This window comes from Rhinoderma darwinii, chromosome 7 (assembly GCF_050947455.1).
Source record: "Rhinoderma darwinii isolate aRhiDar2 chromosome 7, aRhiDar2.hap1, whole genome shotgun sequence".
In the NCBI taxonomy this organism is placed as follows: Eukaryota; Metazoa; Chordata; class Amphibia; order Anura; family Rhinodermatidae; genus Rhinoderma; species Rhinoderma darwinii.
In genome coordinates, this window is record NC_134693.1 from 36,062,702 (window position 1) to 36,087,877 (window position 25,176).

Here is a 25,176-nt window from a genome sequence, read left to right on the forward strand (position 1 = left end):
ACATCCACCACCCAAGTCGCGCCACCACCAAGTCCCTCCAGCTCTTCCCAAATACCCCCAACATCCAGACATGGGAGTTGAAAAGATTTAAAGTGTACCTCCAATATATATTCAAACTTTTGAATATGTGTCAGAAGAGATTTTATTATTTCAGAGATCTGCTCTGCGTGTTTGGAGCACCAATGTTTGCCTGCACGGCTAAATCTGGGGCTCAAGTGTGCATTTTTAGTGCCATAGGGAGATGTCTCTGTCTCTGCTTATATCCCAGTAGAACGAAGAAGTGTGCATGTTAAAATCCTTCTTTACCCTAACAGACCTCGGGGGGTCAGTAGATTGATCTTGTTGACATCAACAGGTCCTCTCTTCTTTTCTCTGTATACATCCCCTATTGGATAAACTGGATATGGCTTCCAGTGCCATCTCTATGCTTATTTTATTCTATTACTTGTACAGCGCCAATACAGTCTACAGTTTGTTCAACGGTCGCCATCCCTCGCTTCCCTCAGCTTTCCCTGCTCTACCTTCTTCCGACAATCTAGGATTAACATGCTCTATAATCCAAACCTCCCACTTCCATCTCCGAGACTTTTCCTGTGCTGCATATTTCTCTGGAGTGTAAAACCCTAGACAATCAGATTATTTTCCAACATCCATAGTTTTGAGCCTGCCCTGACAACCTCTTTTTAGACAAGCCTATCACATTCCCTAATCGGACTCCTGTCCTCTACCTCCCCCTATTACATTAGTCCTCAGAACCTGATCCCTTCATTCAACAATGTCCCCCACACTTCTTACACCCTATTGCATTTCATAATGTATCCGTCACACATAGAAACGGACTGGTGACCGGCTCATGCAGCTTTATATGTACTCAATGTTTATAAAAGATGGCTGCACCATTGTACAAAACTAGCACATTTTACATGTTGTTTCCTCATAGATTGTAAACTCTTGCGAGAAGGGCCTTCACTCCTCTTGTTTCATTTATTTCTCAGTTTGTTACTATGTAATGTCTGATTTTGTCTGTACATGTACCCTCTGAATTATTATTATCTGCCAAATATTATATAATGTGTATGTTCAGCATTAGTTATTAATGCAGTTGATACAAAACTGCTTCTGCGGGGCACAGAGGCATTAACTCACTGCGATCTGATCCTGTTCACTTTTATTTTAAAGTATAACTCTGTTTAAATTTGACATACTGGAGATCTCTCTAGTCTTCTTATATAACCCAATTAAAGCCTAAAATCAGCTACAATAGCAGGCCGTTTGTTTTTACTCATTTCTATAACTCCTTTAACACCACAATGTAATCCCATTCAGACTAATTGTCAGCCGATTGCCAACTTCATTTTTGTCATTTCTTGGACAACTTAACCAAAAATCACGGACGCTTATAAGTAAGGAGATTCAAGTTTCGCCTCTGAATATACACCATTCATCCATTACATTAAAACCACCCGCCTAATACTGTGTAAGTCCCCTTAGTGCCACTAAAATAGCTTTAACCCATCGAGGCATGAACTCCTTAGACCTGTAAAGGTGTCCTGTGGTATCTGGACATAAGCAGCAGATCTTTTAAGTCCTGTCGCTTGTGAGGTGGCACCTCCATGGATTGGACTGGGGGGTTTTTTCAGTACATTCCACAGATGCTTGACTGGATTGAAAACTGGGAGAATTTAATGTCAGCCATCAATTGCTCAGGTGATATCTCTGATTCAGGAATAGGAAAGTACATAATAAATTAAAAAATAAAATAGTATGGTTTGTCAGGCTTTTGTATTGCAGGAACGTTATTGGCAAATAATGACAAATTCAGACACAGATGTACTGTGCTTTTAGCTTTGTGTACATGTAGACATCAGAGGCACATGTGGAAGACACAACTACTCAAAAGAAAAAGTCTGCTTCGACTGACGCATTTAATGCTGACATAATTAAATCGGAAATGTCACCTACTACTGACCTCTATTGTTTCAGCATTTTACTCTTTTTCTGAGAAGAACAATTTCTCATAATAAGTGCCCTAAGTTGAACCAATTATAAGCACTTTTCTCAGGGGCATCAGCTGTCTTTCCCAAATTCAGTTGAGAAAAGTGTAGAAATAGAAATTAACGGATTTGAAAATGTATCATAAAAAATTAGTACAGAGCTATCCTTTGCTGGTGAAATACTGTAGATGTGCAATCTTGGGGGATGACTGAAATCTTGCAATTATACAGATACAGTGGATAAAGGATGAGAATGTACATAAGAAAAGGGGGAGTCATCGCAAAATCAAATTATCACTTCTCCACGGCTCTCAGCCTTGTACCACCCCTACTCAAGATCGGCACACTGTATAGTTGTTTGGAGTTTCATGACAAAGGCCTTAGTGGATAGGACTAATACTAAACCTACCCACAATCACTGGTTCTACCACTGGCTTCATGGCAACATCTACTCGGAGTTCACTAGGTGTGTTCATGTTTATACCGGGCTTGAGTGTACCAACTGTAGAGGCAGTCCATGTGAATTCTGTGGGACACCTGGAGAGATGGATCTCATCCCACTTTAATGGTTAAAGGTGCTGCACATAATCTCCACATGTGCTGCAATGTTATAAAACTCAGAAGTAGAAAATGTAATTGAGTCATGAAAATGGGATTGGGCATCCGAACCTCCTGTCCTGAGTATTGTGAAAAAGTATTCGGCACAGTGAGTCGTAAGTATCAATTTCTTTGAAATTTTTATTATATTCGATGCCAAGGGTTTGGTGCAACGTTTCGGTCAAAGGACCTTCGTCAGGCACTCGTTTCCCTGGTTACTGGTATGTCCAGATGATCGGCGCTGTGTGTCATAATGGCGGATTTCCGCTTCTTTTGGTGCCAAAAGAAGCGGAAATCCGCCATTCTGACACACAGCGCCGATCATCTGGACATACCAGTAACCAGGGAAACGAGTGCCTGACGAAGGTCCTTTGACCGAAACGTTGCACCAAACCCTTGGCATCGCATATAATAAAAATTTCAAAGAAATTGATACTTACGACTCAGTGTGCCGAATACTTTTTCACAATACGATTGGGTTGGGACCCTATTCGTGCACCTACTCTGATCTAGTGCATTCCGAACCAATCTCCTCCTGTCCTGAGTAGTTAGGAGTATGATGGGGTCAAGTAGCACCTGAAAAGGGCCTATTTTTTTACTTTTGCTATGGTCATCCCTGACTCAGATAACCAAGACAAAAAATGGAAGTGAATGTTTAGTAAATCTGTAGCACAAGGGATTGTAATTGTAATTTATTGTTTCGTTGAAGTTTATGATTTGCAATAATAGTAATAAATAACAATAAAAATTGATCACATTTTTGTATCAAATAAATATTTTCTGTTCGTTTTACACCTAAAAATTAAGCTAATGTTCAGCTTGCATGCTATTCATGTCCAAGCAGCTTTACAGTTTATTAACTTTTTTTTCCCCGTTCCCACACATTAAGTCCCTTCTAATTTAGATTTTAATTAGAACCCTTTGGCTCATAGCACAACTCTAATTATTAGTTATCATGTGTTGCTTGTTGTTATGATTATTATTGTTATTCAGCTGTTATTGGACATGTTAATAATTCAGCGACGCTGACAAAATCTTACATCATACTGTCAAATTTTCATCCACACTGCACCTTGGGTAATTTGTCACAGGGACTAAAGTCAAATAACATACAAATGGAGCAAATATAATCGCAAAAGAAAACAAAATGTAACCTTATTGCTTACAAATATTGTTTTCTATAAGGTATTTATTTAATATGAACCAAGAATGCAGCTTAGCTAAGGGTAGGACTGCACAGCAACACTTGTAGTTGCAAAAAATTCAGGGGACTACAGAAATACAGTCTCGTTTTCCCTTTTATTTTGTGACCACCACAAAAAAAATCGGACTGAGTTGTATTTTTACGACGGTCGCAATGTTACGTGTAACCTTGTTTTTTTTTTATAGAAAACCATTGAGGTTCCATCCCAAAATTGTACTGTAAATGTTAATGCTCTCGCCTTTCGGCTTTGGACTGCATTAAAGGGTTTTTCCAAAAATCAGTATTTATCACCTATCCACAGATCTGAAGATAGTGCTCGACTGCCCCATAGAAATGAATGGAGCGGTGGTCGAACATGCGCACTATCGCTTCATTCCTATGGGGCTTCCAGGAACGGCAAGGTAAGACCGTTCTCGAGATCAGTGGGCGTCCCAGCTGTTGGACCTCCACCGATCAGATATTTATCACCTATCCTGAGGATATGATTATGATATTGATTATGGGAAAACCCATAAACCATCTTTAACTATCTATATACTGTACATTATGTATTTACAAATATGGAATCAGCCTCGGAACACCCTTGGAAAATCAATTTTACATTATTAACTGATACTAGTTCTTATCGTACACATATTCATTTAAAGTATATGAGATATTTTATTCTATATAAATTTCACCTACTTATTCATAGGTAGGGGGATCTGTTTCACCAACCTTTCTTCTGCAATTTTTAGTTGTACTTTACACTGCTCTTTCTTTAGCAAGGTGACGTATAATTTAGCTAGTGGCCAACACTCTTAGTCGGCATTTCAGCCGGTGATATGGAGTGCAATATGTAAACGTCTGTATTGTGGGTTAGATAGTTTAATGTGGACTAAGTCTTTTTAAATCTAGTTTTACTCTATAAGCACTTTATGCTAATATTGCATAAAATCTCTGCATACCAATATATATATTTTTTTACGGAATGATATAGTACATGGTCTCAATAGCATTGGATTATGTGTGATATGGATTTCAAATACAGTTCTTGAAGGGTTGTCCGCTTTGTTCAATCCATAGATGATAGAAGGGTCCCTTGACAAACAGCTGACCTCAAAGTGTCCTTCTGCTGTGACCCCCAGTGATAAACTGTAATCTGTGGGGACACCTGGCAGTAAGTGTTACATTTCCCTGCACCACCACCAAAGGGGAAATGAGGCATTACACCGTGCCCATTCAAATCAATGGATAGTTTGTGTAATTCAATTCAGGGCAGGTACTCCAGAGCAAGAGACCTTTTGTAGCCCCTCACCACTCTGTCCAAGAGATGGGTATCCTGAACAGAGGACCCCCACGACTAACTCAGAATTCCCTAAACGGTAGAAAATAATGTGTTTTCTAAACTAGACAATCCATTTAAGTTTATGTTGTTTTATTGTACCTTCTTTTCTCTCCTTACAAGCTTTTTCATTGTTAGAAGTTATTAGGGTTTGTGTAGGTTTCTGTCAATATGGAAAATAAGTAGCGTGCCCTTCCCAACTTCCTCCAAAGTCCTGTACCACAAAATCACATGAATTATATATGAATGCATTCAGGGGCATAACTAGGAAAGACTGGGCCCCATAGCAAACTTTTGACTGGGCCCCCCCCCCCTCCGGTGGGTATCACACAACCCCACCCCCTTGTAGATAGTGCCATCCTATAGATTCCACCACACAGCGCCCCCTATAGATAGCACCATACACATCCCCCTGTAGATAACGCCTTACAGCCCCAATCCCCCCTGTAGATAACGCCATACAGCCCCCTGTAGATAACGCTATACAGCCCCCCTGTAGATAACGCTATACAGCCCCCCTGTAGATAACGCCATACAGACCCCCCTGTAGATAATGCCATACAGACCCCCCTGTAGATAATGCCATACAGACCCCCCTGTAGATAATGCCATACAGCGCCCTCTGTAGATAACGCCATACAGAACCCCCTGTAGATAACGCCATACAGACCCACCTGTAGATAACGCCATACAGACCCCCCCTGTAGATAGTGCCATACAGACCCCCCTGTAGATAACGCCATACAGACCCCCCTGTAGATAACGCCATACAGAACCCCCCTGTAGATAACGCCATAAAGACCCCCCCTGTAGATAAGGCCATACAGACCCCCCTGTAGATAATGCCATACAGACCCCCCTGTAGATAATGCCATACAGACCCCCCTGTAGATAATGCCATACAGCGCCCTCTGTAGATAACGCCATACAGAACCCCCTGTAGATAACGCCATACAGACCCACCTGTAGATAACGCCATACAGACCCCCCCTGTAGATAGTGCCATACAGACCCCCCTGTAGATAACGCCATACAGACCCCCCTGTAGATAACGCCATACAGAACCCCCCTGTAGATAACGCCATAAAGACCCCCCCTGTAGATAAGGCCATACCCGACCCCCCCCCTGTAGATAACGCCCCCCCCCACGAAAAAAACAAACGGCCAATAGTTTGTCCTACAAAAGAGATGTATCCCCTATCCACAGGGTCTGTCATGGAGAACTTCGGGGGACTTTTGGTCCCCCGTTCTCCTTATCGCTGGGCGTCCCAGCGATCACACAAGCATGCTGCGGATGCTATAGTGGTAGTTACGCCACTGACTGCATTAACAAAGTAAATGTAAATATATATATATATATATATATATATATATATATATATATATATATATATATATATATGTATATACACACACACTACCGTTCAAAAGTTTAGGGTCACTTCGAAATTTCCTTATTTTTGAAAGAAAAGCACAGTTTTTTTTCAATGAAGATAACATTAAATTAATGAGAAATACACTCTATACATTGTTAATGTGCTAAATGACTATTCTAGCTGCAAACGTCTGGTTTTTAATGCAATATCTACATAGGTGTATAGAGGCCCATTTCCAGCAACCATCACTCCAGTGTTCTAATAGTACATTGTGTTTGCTAACTGTGTTAGAAGGCTAATGGATGATTAGAAAACACTTGAAAACCCTTGTGCAATTATGTTAGCACCGTTGTAAACAGTTTTGCTGTTTAGAGGAGCTATAAAACGGACCTTCCTTTGAGCTAGTTGAGAATCTGGAGCATTACATTTGTGGGTTCGATTAAACTCTCAAAACGGCTAGAAAAAGAGAGCTTTCATGTGAAACTCGACAGTCTATTCTTGTTCTTAGAAATTAAGGCTAATCCATGCGAGAAATTGCCAAGAAACTGAAGATTTCCTACAACGGTGTGTACTACTCCCTTCAGAGGACAGCACAAACAGGCTCTAACCAGAGTAGAAAGAGAAGTGGGAGGCCCTGCTGCACAACTGAGCAACAAGACAAGTACATTAGAGTCTCTAGTTTGAGAAATAGACGCCTCACAGATCCTCAACTGGCAGCTTCATTAAATAGTACCCGCAAAACGCCAGTGTCAACGTCTACAGTGAAGAGGCGACTACGGGATGCTGGCCTTCTGGGCAGAGTGGCAAAGAAAAAGCCATATCGGAGACTGGCTAGTAAAAGGAAAATATTAATATGGGCAAAAGCACACAGACATTGGACAGAGGAAGATTGGAAAAAAGTGTTATGGACAGACGAATCGAAGTTTGAGGTGTTTGGATCACACAGAAGAACATTTGGGAGACACAGAACAACTGAAAAGATGCTGGAAGAGTGCCTGACGCCATCTGTCAAGCATGGTCGAGGTAATGTGATGGTCTGAGGTTGCTTTGGTGCTGGTAAAGTGGGAGATTTGTACAAGGTAAAAGGGATTTTGAATAAGGAAGGCTATCACTCCATTTTGCAACGCCATGCCATACCCTGTGGACAGCGCTTGATTGGAGCCAATTTCATCCTACAACAGGCCAATGACCCAAAGCACACCTCCAAATTATGCTTGAACTATTTAGGGAAGAAGCAGGCAGCTGGTATTCTATCTGTAATGGAGTGGCCAGCGCAGTCACCAGATCTCAACCCCATAGAGCTGTTGTGGGAGCAGCTTGACCGTATGGTACGCAAGAAGTGCCCATCAAGCCAATCCAACTTGTGGGAGGGGCTTCTGGAAGCATGGGGTGAAATTTCTCCCGATTACCTCAGCAAATTAACAGCTAGAATGCCAAAGGTCTGCAATGCTGTAATTACTGCAAATGGAGCATTCTTTGACGAAAGCAAAGTTTGAAGGAGAAAATTATTATTTCAAATAAAAATCCTTATTTCTAACCTTGTCAATGTCATGACTATATTTTCTAGTCATTCTGCAACTCATTTGATAAATATAAAAGTGTGAGTTTTCATGGAAAACACAAAATTGTCTGCGTGACCCCAAACTTTTGAACGCTAGTGTATATATATATATATATATATATATATATATATATATATATATATATATAAAAAGTAGGCAGATGGAGCAGCGCAGTAGTAAGAAACCAAAAAGGCTGGTGCAGGGCTTCACAGGAGTGACCTCTCTTGATAGATACCACAAGCAAACAATGAGGAAGCAGCACTCCAAATAAGGCAAAATGGCCTATATGCCTATATATTTATATGTCTTTATGGGTGCACCCCATTGGGCTCTCTTGCCTGGGTTCTTATTCATATAGTTCTGTTAATATCCTCTTGGAAATTAGGGGTCAGATTTCTTGTTTATTATTTTATTTTTGTTTATAAATTATGTATTACGCTCATTCTAGTGCAATTTGACACTGACAGTATTTTCTTTCTTCTTTTAGTTGGGTTCATATCCAAATGTAAGCTGAGCACACAACCCCTGGAATAACGTTATTGAATGATTCCCCACGTTTTTTTCCCTGTCCATTATATTTGATATGTCTAAATACATTGAAACTTCTGGAAGATTTTTTTATGTTTATGGCTGGTGGGCACATTGAATGCAATCTAATAAACGACTTTATTTTTTTAAGCAATAAATGCCCCACTATGTGTATGCACGAGATACAATTATTGAGTTCTCCCACTTGATATATACACCAGGGAGTGATAAGTGTACAGTGCTGATAAAGTGCTTCCATCTTCTAATTTTGGAATCTTGGATCCCTGAGGGGTCTTCACTATATGCAACTGTCTGGGTCATATAATCACGCATTGGTAATGTCTTAGACCCTCAGGGGGTACGTCCGAACCCGGCAGTTTGGGGTACCGGCCCCGGGGACATAAGATAACCAGTATGGAGCTGTTGAGCATTAATAGTACATATACTGTACATTCACTATATGGGTGAATATATGACATGTTATCTGAGTGAACAGAAGAACTTTTATTGACTCTTTAAAGTGGACTGTACTATCTAGTATACCCTACTGTACATAGTCAAAATACCTTGACATATATGTCTTTACCCTGGACAATGAGGTGGCGTTATAGGGTTAATCCCCAGGTGAGCACTCGGCTGTGGGCACAGTTAGAGTGAGCCAGAGGTAAAGCCCTGAACAAAGATGGTGGAGACGCTGTCTGGTATGTGTAGTATGCCTACACAATGCCGTTCACTCTGCAGAGTGTGTGAAGAGAATATTATTGAAGTAGATAGTAGATAGTAGATAGTAGATAGCGTTCCATTAGTCTATGGCCATGTGACTGCAATTTGCCCAATGGACGGGGTGAGAGAAGGGCATGCATAGTACGTCACCATCAAAGCCGACATGTAATATCTATGAATGGAATTGTATCCAATTGTTCCTTATGGTTAGGTGAGCGCTGGCATGTTTTTAATTAGATTGATGAGAATGATATGTTTCTAGTTAGGATTATATACACTGATCATGACTATGTATTTAAACATCTATGATTTTTTGTATAATTATTTATAATACTTTTGTAACAAGTATTACTGCTGCCACTATTGCACTTTATTGATATCTTTATTGTTATAGAATGTAATTGATTTCATGAATTTATTTCACATTATTTGATTATTGACATTGTAATTTGTACATTTGTTAATTGAGCTTAGCTCCCTATATATACTCAGTTGTCACTGACACACTTTGCTTGATAATGCCTTCATTGAGAAGGTGAAACATTGCTGTGAACCTTTGGTGAATAAATCCAGTTTTTTGTTTGGAGTGCTGCTTCCTCGTCACTTGCTTGTTACATATCTATCTATCTATCTATCTATCTATCTATCTATCTATCTATCTATCTATCTATCTATCTATCTATCTATCTATCTATCTATCATCTATCTATCTATCTATCTATCTATCTATCTATCTATCTATCTATCTATCTATCTATCTATCTATCTATCTATCTATCTATCTATCTATCTATCTATCTATCTATCTAAACACATACCCTTAAGTATGACAACATACTGATCTATTTTTCAATCTTTCTATCCCTCCATCCATCCATTCATCCATCCATCCATCCATCCATCCATCCATCCATCCATCCATCTATCCCTTTATCCATCCATCTATCCATCCATCCATCCATCCATCCATCTATCTATCTCTTTATATATCTATGAAGTAATCGCCAGTCCACAGCATAGGCATCACTTTTATTTCTATGTATGCACATTCCTAATGAAATGAAGTTGTGGAACGCTTACAAATTAAGTGATACAGGCATTTTAGACAAGTGAAGGAGATAATCCTTGCCTTCAGCCAAATCCAAAAAGGAAAAAGTAAGCGGCAAATTTCAATTATATACTAATATACATTACATGACGAAGATATTTTTTTATTTCAGATCTCTTAAAGTTTATCGACAGTTTAAACCTTGGTTGCACCAATAACATAATCTGCACCTCCTGCTGATAATTTTTATCTGTAAACAACCATAATCTAGTCAAGTAATGACAGATGTGAAATCACATGAAAAAGAAAGATATTAAAAATCCAACACAACACAAAATTAATCACGACTCACATTTTTTAAATGCCCATTAAGGACTATTAACAAGTTAGCAATAATAAACAGGATTATAAAAGTCAAAGTAGACACATATTATGAAATAAAATCTTTTGTATTTTCAAAGTCGTAATTGGATGTTGGGCCACTAAATGTTCACTGAACCTTTGCATGGCAGTCACGTGTTTTGTATGCAATGACAAATAGTAAAATGAATTATTTCAACTGCTTACTGTCCTGAGTACTGGAATTTTCTACTGAATATGACACTGTCCTTGTTATCTTACTAAAACACTTGGTTAGACATGACTGCCTGGCTCAACTGCTTAATGCGGCAAGAAAAAATAAATCACACATTTTCAGTGCATAGCTTCTCTTATGGTTCTCATATGGTTTTTGGCAATGAATTGTGCCTGTCCTGCAGTTATACATGCAACCTTCTGCTTTATATATAAAGGTACATATAAGCAAGCTCCCGAGGTACAGCTCCAAGATGATTAGCCAACTGAGAGGCAAGCACACAGATATTTATAGGGAATTGAAAAAAATTCTTCATGAACATACAGTGACAGAAATTTGCACACAGAAACAGTCATTATGGTATATGTTAATGTTATTATGTGGATACAGATTTCCATTATAATATAAAAGGCACCCGACTGTCTCTATGAATATGTAAAGGAAATAAATGGAAAAACGCAACTACACTTTTCCATTATAGTAATAGGAATGCATATTTATTGTATGTTTTAATTCTGATGTAGAATGATAGGCCATAAAATGTATGGTGAGGCAAGTAGAAATCATGCTTTATACCAAAACCACAGTTTTCCCAAACTCTTCCCAGTTCTTTCTCCGTTGTGCCCTTTTTTCTTCATGTTGGCCAATTTCCTCACCTTTTCTAACGTAAGGCCTCATATGAGGTCAACAAGGCTTCATTACTACACTCTGGCTTTCTACAGATAGCTGATAAGGCTGGTATGTTTAAAGGAGTTCCTCACATGCAGGGGAAATGTAGAATAAGAAGCCGGCCATTTAAATGTAATGTATGGCCAGGCCGGGTTCACTAGAGCAAAAGCAGTTGTTTGAGGTAACTCTCTGCTCTCATTACTAGAGGGGGTCCCAAGCAGGAGCCCCCTCTCTATGATGTTCATATGCTGTCACACAGAAAATATTTGTAGTAGTGAGCATGGGTGTAGTACCAAAAAACTAAATGTGCCAGGGCTCTAGGGTCTGAGGCAGCGTAGGTGGGGCTATCAGCATTGGTGGAGCTTTCAGTGTATATGGGGCTATCAGCATAGCCGGAGCTTTCAGTGTAGGTAGGGCTATCAGCATAGGCGGAGCTTTCAGTGTAGGTGGGGCTATCAGCATAGGCGGAGCTTTCAGTGTAGACAGAGCACCCTGCCCAACCCTGACAGTCAAACTATCCACTCTACCGCTTGTAATGAGTCAACTCTTTGAATGCGCAATTAAAATGATCATAAATAAAATTGGCTGGACGTGCTTGAAAATTCATCTAATTTCTAGCGTATTGATTTGTTGAAGTTGGTACATTCATAGTATAGAAAGGTAACTAATAATTAATTTCCTATGTAGTGCAATATCTGTATGGCAGGGGCATAACGTGAGGTAGCTGGTGGAGAAAGCAAGGACACTACACAGCAGCAGAAGTGCAGCCTAATGATTGGGCCACTGACCTTAAAGGGGATATGTGGGGAGTGAAAAGTATTAGCAGTGTACTCACTACAGTATGTAAGTACATTTGTTAATATATATTCCGGTCCCCCGTCGTGCTGGCTGAGATTTTCATCGATTTTAATAGCACTGGCGGGGGACCAGAAGTCTAGTTGCACATTCTTCCTTCATGACGACACAACTCTTCGTCATGTGACCAGTCCCACTCTAGTTATTGCTTGTACATACATTACAGCGGGCCAATCACATGATGAAGAGTCATGTTGTAATGAAAGACTGTGCAACTAGACATCTGGTCCACAGAAGTCTAGTTGGGTGGCCAAAATGTATATTAGCGAGTGTACTCACATACTGCAGTGAGTACACTGCTATTACTTTTCCCTCCCCACATATCCCATTTAAAATCTATGTTTAAATTTCAACATACAGAGATTTGTACTTATTTCTATGTGGCAGCATGAAACAGAAATGTTGTATCAGGTGAAAGAAAAAATAACTTCATTACGGATGTTCGGTACAGCAACGGTAAACATACAATTTATATAAATTTATAATATTTTTAAAGGGAATCTCTCACATAGAACTTGATGTCCTATTGGCAGGCAACTGGTTATACAGAAGGAGGAGCTGAGAAGATTGATATAGTTGAATTTAGTATTTTACAAAAAGAGTCAGGATAACCTGTAATCTATTCATGTAAATTCCTGCTCACTGTGGGCTAAAGAGTCCAGTGGGTGGTCTCAACCATTGATTGACAGCCTTCCAAGTATGAGTGTTAATATAAAAATAGCTCTCAATCACTTAGTAGGACCGCCCACTGGACTCTTAAGCCCAAAGTTAGCAGGGACTTAATTTAATAAATGATAAGTTATGACAAATCTTTTTCCACAAAGTTATATATTAATCTGCTCAGCTTCCCCTGCTCTATAACACGTTGTCCATAGATCAGACTGCATATTTGAGGTGACAGGCTCCCTTTAAAGATTTTTTTACAGTAATCAGAACAATTTCACCATCTGAAAATATTTATAGTTGTGGAAAACCGAGTCGAATGAAAATTCTTGCAGGTGTAAAAAAATCTGGGGCTTCAGAAATATGGAGTTAGTGCCAGTCAACTGACATAATTTCATTGATAAATCTGCCCTATTATGTTCAACTCTGTATAAATTTACATATACAATTATTCTAATGTCTGTTAACTAAATAATTATTCAGATTTTCTGTGATTTGCAATAGGAAAAAATATCATGTATTCCTTAAACTAAATTATTTACAAACAATAATACCATAGGACACATAATTATTAAACATATACATTATTTGACTAATAATATAAAATAATTCTGTCAAATACATTTAACAATTCACAATATGCCCTGTTCTGCTCAATTATTATATCGGTTACAACTCTGATTTTAGTGATGTCAGTCGTGCTTTCCATTCTTTATAGCAGTGCTTCTGAAACTTTGAGGTCATTTTCTGTAATGAGGCGACCCTTCAGTTGTTGGTGAGGCGCAACTGGGGGTCAGTTTTGACAGAATTGCTTATATTTTGTACAGTCCTTTCTTTCTCCAGATTTGCAACATCACAAACTTATTTTCTGCTTATTATAATATGCTACTGGATTCAAGGGTCAAATTTTAAGATAAATGAAGGAATTTTTTAAATGTTTTGGCATAGACTACGACCAATGGTGAGGCCTAGGTCTCACCATGTTCTGGCTTGTAAGTTTCCAGTAGCAAAAGATTTAGCATCTCTGCTTTATATTATAACTTTGTTCAAACCCTGAAAACTTATGCCTGACTGCAGACCTTAATGTTCCGATTATTCCAGTGTTACTCCTATGAACATTCCTGGAAGTGGAGATCTGAGCAATAGTTTGATGAAGTTCTCACAATGGACAAGGGCTCTGATTTTACAGTGTATGGGTACAAGCAAACACATTCAAACTTCTACTCATGCAGCTTTTTTCCTTGTGCGCCAGTGTTTACTACTATGGTGAAGTGCCAAGTGCTGAGCCCCATGTACCTCACCCTCCTCCTGAATGACAGTATATTCTCCCCGAGTGTCATGTCAGGCAATAACAATTTTCTGACTTGTAGTATGGCGGTTCAAAAGCAGAGTATGTCAAATGTTAAATTCATATGATGTGGTATCCATCAGAGGTCTCTGCTCTGTGGTCAGCAAATGGAGGTATTCATTGGATATTTTCAAAAGTATGGAAATCTGTCGTGGTCAGGTGATGCATGTGGTTGTGTTTGTGTTTGTGTCACGTGAATACATCTCTGGCCTTGAGTGTTTGGACAAATGAATAAGTGTCTGTTTTTGGCCATCTGAGTGAGTAAGCACCTGGCTCTGGGTGGGCATCTGGGTGAAAGAAAACTCTCGTGCATACTGTATGGCACAAATATTTGCAACATTATTAGTGCAAGGGGATTCATGTGGAGGAGCGAGCACTGATAATTACTTCCCTCCTGCTGCTATGGATAAGGCTGCTGACATAAACAATACTTTGAAGCACTGTCACTTTAGTCCATTCCCCCTTTTTCCTTATATTCACTGAATATGTTTACAAGGTTTACTGATTACGAATGGGGTAATTCCCCTTTGGGTATATATGTATCTTTCTAAAAAAAATTCTAATACAGCCTGTATACCCATATATTACATCCAGCAACTGTCATTACAAGCTCCGTTGTTCATACTAGGGTCTTGTTTTTATATATTTTAATATTGTCTGTTATATGTGTCTTTTCTTCTGTGTATGATTATTTGTACACGATTTGGCTCTGTTATTTGTGCGCAATTTAGCATTATAACTTGGTTGATCCTGTTATTTGCATTCTGTATGGCACTGATATTTGTGCACTATATGGCACAATTAGTTGAACGTACTGTTCCTTGGTAGGAAATAAGCAAAATTCAGTTACAGGTGAATGAACAAACCTGCAAACAGCCCATCTGTGGTGCTTAATATTCACCAAGCAGAGACATATGGCTGTTTTAATGTATGCAAAACCTTTTAATGCCGATTTGTAATACTCCTTGTTCCCAAAACTAGAAGAGTCTGGCAATATATGAGATATATATATATATATATATATATATATATATATATATATATATATTCTGTCATTTTCTTTATTTTTTACCAAATCAATTTTTTTATTTCTTTTTGATCTCACGTGACATCCGTGCTCAAAAATCTTCTTCTTAACCTTGTATGTCAAAAATTATCATTTATCTTATGTAAATTGTTAATAGGCTCTTTCATTGTATCTACTGCTATTGTGTATTTGAATGTTATGGTTTATTCTTGTTTATATGTGACTAAATTGAGATAGGAAGAATTGTATATTCATTTGAAATGCCTTTGAAAGTCTGTCATTTATGCTGCACATCAGTCTATAAGGTGATTGATGACCGCAGCATGGAGAAATTAACCTTCTCAAAGTAGCTGTTCCTGTCACGTCAACATGCAGCTCAAAGCGGTGTACATTACAATCAGTATCCCTAAGTTCTCCTTAAAGTTAATATTTGTAATAGACTCTATATTGTATTACAAGATCTAACAGACATGTATTCATCTAGATGGGTCTTCTAATCACAAAGCCATGAAATGATCATGCTTCAAGGGACACAAATGCCTCTAATGCTATCAGACCCATAAACCCGAATAATCTTTGGATAATTAGAATACGAAGATCGCTTGGCCGTCATTAGAACCCATTGAAATCTATTTATTTATTTTTTTGTATAAGGGCAATGCAAGTCCCTTCATTAGTTTTACATATTTACATATTCTTGCTACTTTTTGTAAAAGTGTTGCAAAAATTATTATTGGCTCTTAATGTAGCAAATGTCATATGAACTATATCTTAAAATGTATGTCATATTCTTCTATATATAAGCCGGCAATATAAAGATGTAATCTGTCAATATCTCTATCTGGCAGGCAAACAATCTGCTTTGAGATAAAGTACTAAGCCATCTGTATAAGACTTTGATAAGATTCTTATGGACTCTGCCACAAGAGCGTCTTTCCTCTCTATCTATTTAGAAAGCAAATAAATATTAAGGTGATTCAAATACCTAGACACAATCTTCCTCATTTCAGGGATGATAAAAGCTCTGTCAGTTTTGGTGTCTCGCCAGCAAGCTACTTACATTTATATTCTTATTGGAATCTGCATAAAGAGGCAGTATAAAATATCTTGCCATTAAAATCTGATATTTATAGCATGGAGATTTTAGTGCTCAAACAGATTATCAAGGGTTTGCAACAAATGCAGTGCATTCTTAGAATGTAGAATATAGGAATAATACTATAATCTAAATACACCTGCTATTACAAATATATGTATGACTGTAAAATCGAATTAGTCATTAAAGGGTTGTCCAGTTTAGAAAATTCATTGTCATGTACCCTATTAGTGAACTCTGAATCACTAGAGAGGGGTCCCCTGTACACGATCCTTATCTCTTTTCCCTCTGGAGGACCTGTTCTGTCCTGCATTAGAAAGACAACCCATTGATTTGAATGGGCAATGTGTAATACTGAAATTCCCCTGTGGTGGTGCTGCAGCAAAATTGAACCCTTACTATCTATTATCCTGCTATCCATCTATCCTATTGTATATTTTGATCTCCATTGTCAAAGACATATATAAAAAAAACATTGTTCTTGCTTCAGGCATTATCCTATTTGTGACAATAGATGTCATTTTAGTAGGAGCTCATCTATATATACACAATTATACTGCCACATTGTATGCTTGAAAAGACATGGATCCACAATACATTTATTTGTGGAATGCCATGTTCAGTTCTTATTATGCCACATCTGATAAATTAGGCACCTTTTACTGTGACTTGACTATGTACATCTTTCACTAGTACCTTGATATAACTTTTTGGGATATTTTAAATAGTCTTTGATTTCCATCAACCTCAATATTTCCCTCCATCAGACCCCAAACATTGAGTACTGAACAGAGGCATTACTTGAATGTTCTGGGCCCCAAAGCAAATTAATTAACAGGGCCCAAACTATTATGTGCTATTTACAATACTGGTACCTTCTTATGTGGTAGAGGGGCCTTTGAAACCCCTCAGGCATCAGGGCCCGAGTGTGACTGCTATCTTTGCCCCCTATAGCTATGCCACTGTCTCTGAACAATATCACTAACCTCCCTCGCACCACATACTCTCTTACGCGATGCTTTTCAGCAAGTCTAACAGGCTTCAGTAACGTGTTCAGCCATATTGCTGGACAAAATAGCGCTGCATGCTGCCCTATTCTGTCCAAAAAATATGACGGAATCTGCAATGGAGGCTTCTAACGGAGACTCTGATGCAGATTTAAGCAGAACCTTAAAGGCTGTGTAGACCTTTAAACTTTTTTAGGTAAAACAATGTTTTAGGTGATTGAAAGGCAACTTTTTATTTAAAAAAAAGTAACTTTTTTGGATACAGCTTTTATGTATCCTGTATACGTAGAAGCTGTATCTTGCCTTCAAAGCCGATTCCGTCAGTTCTGAATGTTGGTTCTGCGTATCTCTGGCACGCAGGATCCAGCTAATAATGATCATGAAGCTTTTTTAAAAAATAAATAAAACAAGAAAACCTACTTGGCAGCTAAAATGTGTACTCATGTAGAAGCCTAATGTTTTCTTCACAGTGCTAAAATATAACGTTACCTGGTGAACCACAAGAAAAAACAGGAAAAATAAATCCTTTTTAAATAATAAAATCCCTTCTGTGATTCATAAAACTTAATGCATTTTATACACTATACTAAATATTTTAATTGTTTCAATAAAATGATAATGAAACCCTGGATCTTTTTCTAGTATACCCTCTGCTGTGCAATTTTAAAATGATGGTATGCTAAAGAGAAAAATCCTTTTCATCTGAGTGGAACCCTTGTAAGTTTGACTTTTTTAAGTCTCTCATTTTGTATCAATTGCGTTATTACCTACTATATGATCCTCATTTACCTTAATAAGATGCACCTACGTTGATAAGGAAAAAACAAAATTACTTAAAGAGGCTCTGTCACCACATTATATGTGGCCTATCTTGTACATAATGTAATCGGCGCTGTAATGTAGATTACAGCAGTGTTTTTTATTTAGAAAAACGATCATTTTTGATGGAGTTATGACTTATTTTAGCTTTATGCTAATGACTTTCTTAACAGACAACTGGGTGTGTTTTACTTTTTGACCAAGCGGACATTGTGGAGAGAAGTGTATGAAGCTGACCAATCAGCGTCATACACTTCTCTCCATTCATTTACACAGCACATAGTGATCTTGCTAGATCTCTATGTGCAGCTATATACACACACTCTAACGTTACTGAAGTGTCCTCAGAGTTAATAGACATCACTACCAGCCAGTACGTAATGTCTATTCAGAATCCTGACACTTGGGTAACGTTTGTGTGAGATTTACAGCAAGGCAAGTGTAATCTCGCGAGATTACGCTGTAAACTGACGTTTAAAACGAGATTATGCTTGCCTTGCTGTAAATCACACACAAACGTTACCAAAGTGTCAGGATTCTGAATAGACATCACGTCCTGGCTGGAGGTAATGTATATTCACTGTCAGGACACTTCAGTAATGTTAGTGTGTGTGTATGTGGCTGCATATAGTGATCTAGTAAGATTACTATGTGCTGTGTAAATGAATGGGGAGAAGTGTATGACGCTGATTGGTCACTGATTGGTCAGCGTCATACACTTCTCTCCACAACGCCCACTTGGTCAAAAAGTAAAACACGCCCAGTTGTCCATTAAGAAAGTAATTAGCATAAAGCTAATATAGGTCATAACTCCGTCAAAAATGATTGTTTTTCTAAATAAAAAACACTGCTGTAATTTACATTACAGCGCCGATCACATTATGTACAATATAGGCCACTTATAATATGGTGACAGAGCCTCTTTAATAATAAAAAAATACCTTGTGCAGATGCGCAAATTGCAAGTGAAATTCCATGTGATATTTTTGACTAGATGATTTAGTGTGATATTACATATAGATGATTTAGTGTGATATTACATATTTGTACTGAGACCTTGTATGAGACCTGCACACTTTCCTGTGAGTTCCATATGGTGTTCGATACAGGTACCATATGAGTTTCAATGTATTTTCTGATTTAAAACCATCCATGCCAGTAGCTTAGTGGAAAAAAATTGATGATTGTAAGGGTTATTTATATTGATCTGTATAGACATCTGAGATTTTTCAGTCCCTGTTGACCTATCGTGAAAACCAGTATCTGTACAGCATCAGATGAAGCATGGCACAATTTTTTTTATACAGAATACGTAGAAAAATACCTCCAAAGAAAAATAAGGCAATACGCAGAGGTATGGTAACTTCTACAATTGATTAAATTAGAATTTATATTGAGCCGTAGTTTGATCACCAGCATCTAGTCTAACTAAATTATGTTATTTTGCATATATTTGATTGAGGGTTTGTTTCCTTTGCTAAGATATTGCACCATGGACCTTCTGTGCTCAACTATGCACCGCTCTCAGTCTGGATAAGTCCTGCCGATATATATATACATACATAAATATATATGAAAACTCGGCAGGACTTAACCAGACTGAGAGCGGTGTATATATAACTGTAGGTACATTTTAACTGCACAAGTCTCCTGTCCTTAAAGGAACATTCCAGGGACAATTGATGCACTCTGTTATGCCATGTGAATGAGAGATGTTATGCACCACCTTTTCAGGTTCTGCACTAGGCATTACAATGTTGTTGTTGTTTTTTCTCCTGGAATTCTCCTTAGCATTGTTTAGTCTTAAAATCCTGGTGGTACAGCCTTAGAGATCAGTTTTCCAATCTTTGAAAATTGTGTGCAAATACTTAAACTGCAGTAAGATTAGTCACTTACTAATGTACTTTCTGTAGTTGAAATGCCTCTGTAAGGCTGTGTTCACATCACCGTTGCCCTTCCGTTGAGGGGTTCAGTCGGAGGTTTCTGTCAGGTTAAACCCTCAACGGAAAGGCAAACTGAAACCTTAGCTTCCATTTCCTTAGTCGACTGCGCTATTGATTACCTCAAGAACAGCGGAATCCTGTCACATTATGCATTATGTCTTTTTCATAAGCTTGGAAAACCCCTTTGATGAAAAATAGTTTGTTTGACTGTAATAAGAAATTGCCTTCTACTACAAGTAGCAGGAAATAGCACGTAAATGTCTTTGGGCAGTGATAAGAAGCATCAAAATCAGACAACACTTAAAGAGGCTCTGTCACCACATTATAAGTGGCCTATCTTGTACATATGATCAGCGCTGTAATGTAGATTACAGCAGTGTTTTTTATTTAGAAAAACGATCATTTTTGACATAGTTATTACCTATATTAGCTTTATGCTAATGAGTTTCCCAATGGACAACTGGGTGTGTTTTACTATATGACCAACTGGGCGTTGTACAGAGGAGTGTATGACGCTGACCAATCAGTGAACAATCAGCGTCATACACTTCTCTCCATTCATTTATACAGCACATAGCGATATAGCTATATCGCTATGTGCAGCCCCATAAACACACTATAACATTACTGCAGTGTCCTGACAATGAATATACATTACCTCCAGCCATGACGTAATGTGTATTCAGAATCCTGACCACTTCTCTGTGATTTACAGCATAGCAGGTGTAGGCTCGCGAGATTACGCTGTAAACTGTCATTTACAGCGAGATATCGCTGCGCTGTGCTGTAGTCTCACACAGACGCTACAGAAGTGGTCAGGATTGGAAAATAGACATCACGTCCTGGCTGGAGGTAATGTATACTCATTGTCAGGACACTGCAGTAGTGTGATAGTGTGTGTATGTGGCTGCACATAGCGATATAGCTATATCGCTATGTGCTGTGTAAATTAATAATTTTGGTTTTAGAGATTTTGTAGCATTTAATTTAAAATTTAATGGAATATCACAATAACGCTGTTAATATTACTTGAAAATATTCTATTTTGTCACTCAAAGATAGTTTGCAGGACCATTTAATAACTGTTTGTCTTTTAGATTGTACAATAAAAGGAAAAGTAACATTTTTCATTAATTTAATTTCAAACACAATTTCCTAATAACACAACATCACATCACACGAATGCAGCTCTGCATGAATTTTTCATAAGATTTTTCTGTAAAAGGTAAAGTATTGTATGGGGAAACCACTCAGCCAGATGGGTCTACTTTTCTGTACCACTGATAACACAATGTAAATGACTGCTTGTCTTTAAGAGTCTCTTTGAATGGAATGAAGCAGTGATCAAAACTATCTTGTTGATGATTAAATGCAAACAAAATACATAATATGCTTAAAGAGGCTCTGTCACCAGATTGTGCAACCCCTATCTGCTATTGCAGCAGATCGGCGCTGCAATGTAGATTACAGTAACGTTTTTATTTTTTAAAAACGAGCATTTTTGGCCAAGTTATGACCATTTTCGTATTTATGCAAATGAGGCTTGCAAAAGTACAACTGGGCGTGTTGAAAAGTAAAAGTACAACTGGGCGTGTATTATGTGCGTACATTGGGGCGTGTTTACTACTTTTACTAGCTGGGCGTTGTGTATAGAAGTGTCATCCACTTCTCTTCACAACGCCCAGCTTCTGGCAGTGCAGATCTGTGACGTCACTCACAGGTCCTGCATCGTGTCGGCACCAGAGGCTTCAGATGATTCTGCAGCAGCATCGGTGTTTGCAGGTAAGTCGATGTAGCTACTTACCTGCAAATGCTGATGCTGCTGCAGAATCAAGTGTAGCCTCTGGTGCCGACACGATGCAGGACCTGTGAGTGACGTCACAGTGCTGCACTGCCAGAAGCTGGGCGTTCTGAAGAGAAGTGGATGACACTTCTATACACAACGCCCAGCTAGTAATAGTAGTAAACACGCCCCGATGTACGCACATAATACACGCCCAGTTGTACTTTTACTTTTCAACACGCCCAGTTGTACTTTTGCAAGCCTCATTTGCATAAATACGAAAATGGTCATAACTTGGCCAAAAATGCTCGTTTTTTAAAAATAAAAACGTTACTGTAATCTACATTGCAGCGCCTATCTGCTGCAATAGCAGATAGGGGTTGCACAATCTGGTGACAGAGCCTCTTTAACTTTCTTTACAAATCCCAACGCACACTGAGCAAATCATGCTGGAAAATTCCAAATACTATTTGTGCTGTGCACCATTTAGCACAAAATTACAATAAGCTTAAATATTTGCTCCAATATTTTGCTTCAGGGACCTTGTATCAAGACTAAGACCAAATGAAAACAGCATTTAAGTCCAGTTAATTTCACCTTGGTGCTTTAAAAACTATTTACTATAATTTCACGTTCGGCCAAAAAATGCCCAATTTTATTTTTCTTATTTTTTTCCTATTTTCAACTTTTGAGTGATAAATTTTTAATTAGTCAAAGCCTAAAGATTTATCTTGTAACAATGCTAAATACTCTACATATTGGAGGCAAAGCCCCAACATATTCAATGTGCATTTACATCTAGAATTTATTTTACATGAATGGGCATTTTTTTCAATTTAGTAATTCAGGCACCACAGATGATCCATTATATACGTTATACTCTGTAGTGAATGAAGTTAGAAACCTTGCATGGATAAAACAGATGGGAAGTTACAGAACATTACAAATAAAGTACAACCAACAGGAAAAAATTATCAAAAATGTAAAAAACCAAAAACAAATAATGAATCCCAGATAAGGAAAGTGGGCGAATAAGAAAAGGAAGGCAGTGGGGAATAGTGCAATGGCTGAAGTAAAAAGGAAGAACCACTCTGCGCTAACCAGAAAAAAAAACAGTTTGGGAGATTGGAGATTGTACATGTACCTAAGCCAGACTATTAATATTTTCAAAAAGTGGAAGTGAGGGTCACTTAAATAAAAGTTGTACCAGATCAGCTGTTATTTGATTTTGGAGAAGTTAATGAAGACTTGGTTTCAAGATTTAAAAGCTAAAAAAAATGCTAATGTGCAGCTAAAGCATTTGTAAGGTAAATTTTTGTTTTACCTTTACCACAGGGTCATCATATCATGCAGAAAAAACAAGCCCGGAAAAAGTAATGACGCTCTAAATATGGTGACTCAAAAAGTTTATTTTTAACAAAAATGTTTTCCTTGTAAAAGTAGTAAAACATAAAAAAATTATATTAATTTGGTATTTCCGTAACCCTATTGACCCGCAGAACAAAGTTAACTGTAATTTTTACTGCACAGTGAATGCCGTAAAAACAAAACCCAAAAAACAATCACTGTTTTTTTCCCATTCCACCCCACAAACATTTTTTTATTACAGTTTCCAAGCACATTATATGGTATAATAAATGGCACAATGAAAAACTCCAACTCGTCCTGCAAAAAACAAGCCCTAATATGGCTATATCGACTAAAAAATTAAAAAGTTCTGGCTTTTGGAAGGTGGGGAGGAAAAAACGAAAATGAAAAAACTGAAAATGTCTGCAGCGGGGAAGGTTTAAGTAATTATGTAGTAATACTTTGTAAAACGTCACAAGGTTCGGGATGCGCATTTACCATTTGACTTTATATTGGACCATATAGTGGTAATCCCTGTCCCTCAAGTGGCCATACAGATCACTCTTAGGCTGGGTTCACACAACCTATTTTCAGACGTAAACGATGGCGTATTATGCCTCGTTTTACGTCTGAAAATAGGGCTACAATACGTCGGCAAACATCTGCCCATTCATTTGAATGGGTTTGCCGACGTACTGTGCAGACGACCTGTCATTTACGCGTCGTCGTTTGACAGCTGTCAAACGACGACGCGTAAAAATACAGCCTCGTCAAAAGAAGTGCAGAGCACTTCTTTCAGACGTAATTTGAGCCGTACTTCATTGATCTCAACGAAGCACAGCTCAAAATCTACGGCTGTCAGAGAAGCCTCGCAAAATGCGAGGAGGAGGAATTACGGCTGAAACGAGGCAGCTGTTTTCTCCTGAAAACAGTCTGTCATTTCAGCCGTAAAAGCCTCTCACCGTGTGCACATACCCTTAGGCTGGGTTCACACGACCTATTTTCAGGCGTAAACGAGGCGTATTATGCCTCGATTTACGCCTGAAAATACGGCTCCAATACGTCGGCAAACATCTGCCCATTCATTTGAATGAGTTTGCCGACGTACTGTGCCGACGACCTGTAAAAAGACGACGCGTAAAATTACAGCCTCATCAAAAGAAGTGCAGGACACTTCTTGGGACGTTTTTGGAGCCGTTTTCTCATAGACTCTATTGAAAACAGCTCCAAAAACGGCCGAAAAAACGGCGCGAAAACGGCGCGAAAAACGGCGCGAAAAACGTGAGTTGCTCAAAAAACGTCTGAAAATCAGGTGCTGTTTTCCCTTGAAAACAGCTCCGTATTTTCAGACGTTTTTGGCTCAGCCTGTGAACATACCCTTATATTTGGACATGTGTTAATTGTATTTGGAAGGGGGAAAAATTTAGGTCAGAGTTAATGTACAAAACATTTAAGGACTGAGAAAATATTTTTTTTTTTTTCTATAGCAAATAAAAAATTATAACACAAAGAGACAAAAGAGCCTTTGACGCCAATGTATCAATATATAAAAAGTTATAAATTTTATTAGGACAAACAATATATAAATTAAAAGATGAACCAGCAAGTATGACTCTAGTAAAGTTACGGAGGCCGCACTTACAACCTGCTACACACTATAATATATGGGCAAGCATGTACACCTAGCTG

The 25,176-nt window shown here is 38.3% G+C and overlaps 1 protein-coding gene across 2 annotated transcripts in view; it reads right to left on the bottom strand.

Moving 5' to 3' along the window:
• The window catches only part of DPYD (dihydropyrimidine dehydrogenase), a 751,325-nt gene that overhangs the window by 177,666 nt on the left and 548,483 nt on the right, over positions 1-25,176 (bottom strand). The gene's annotated exons all lie outside the window — the stretch shown is intronic.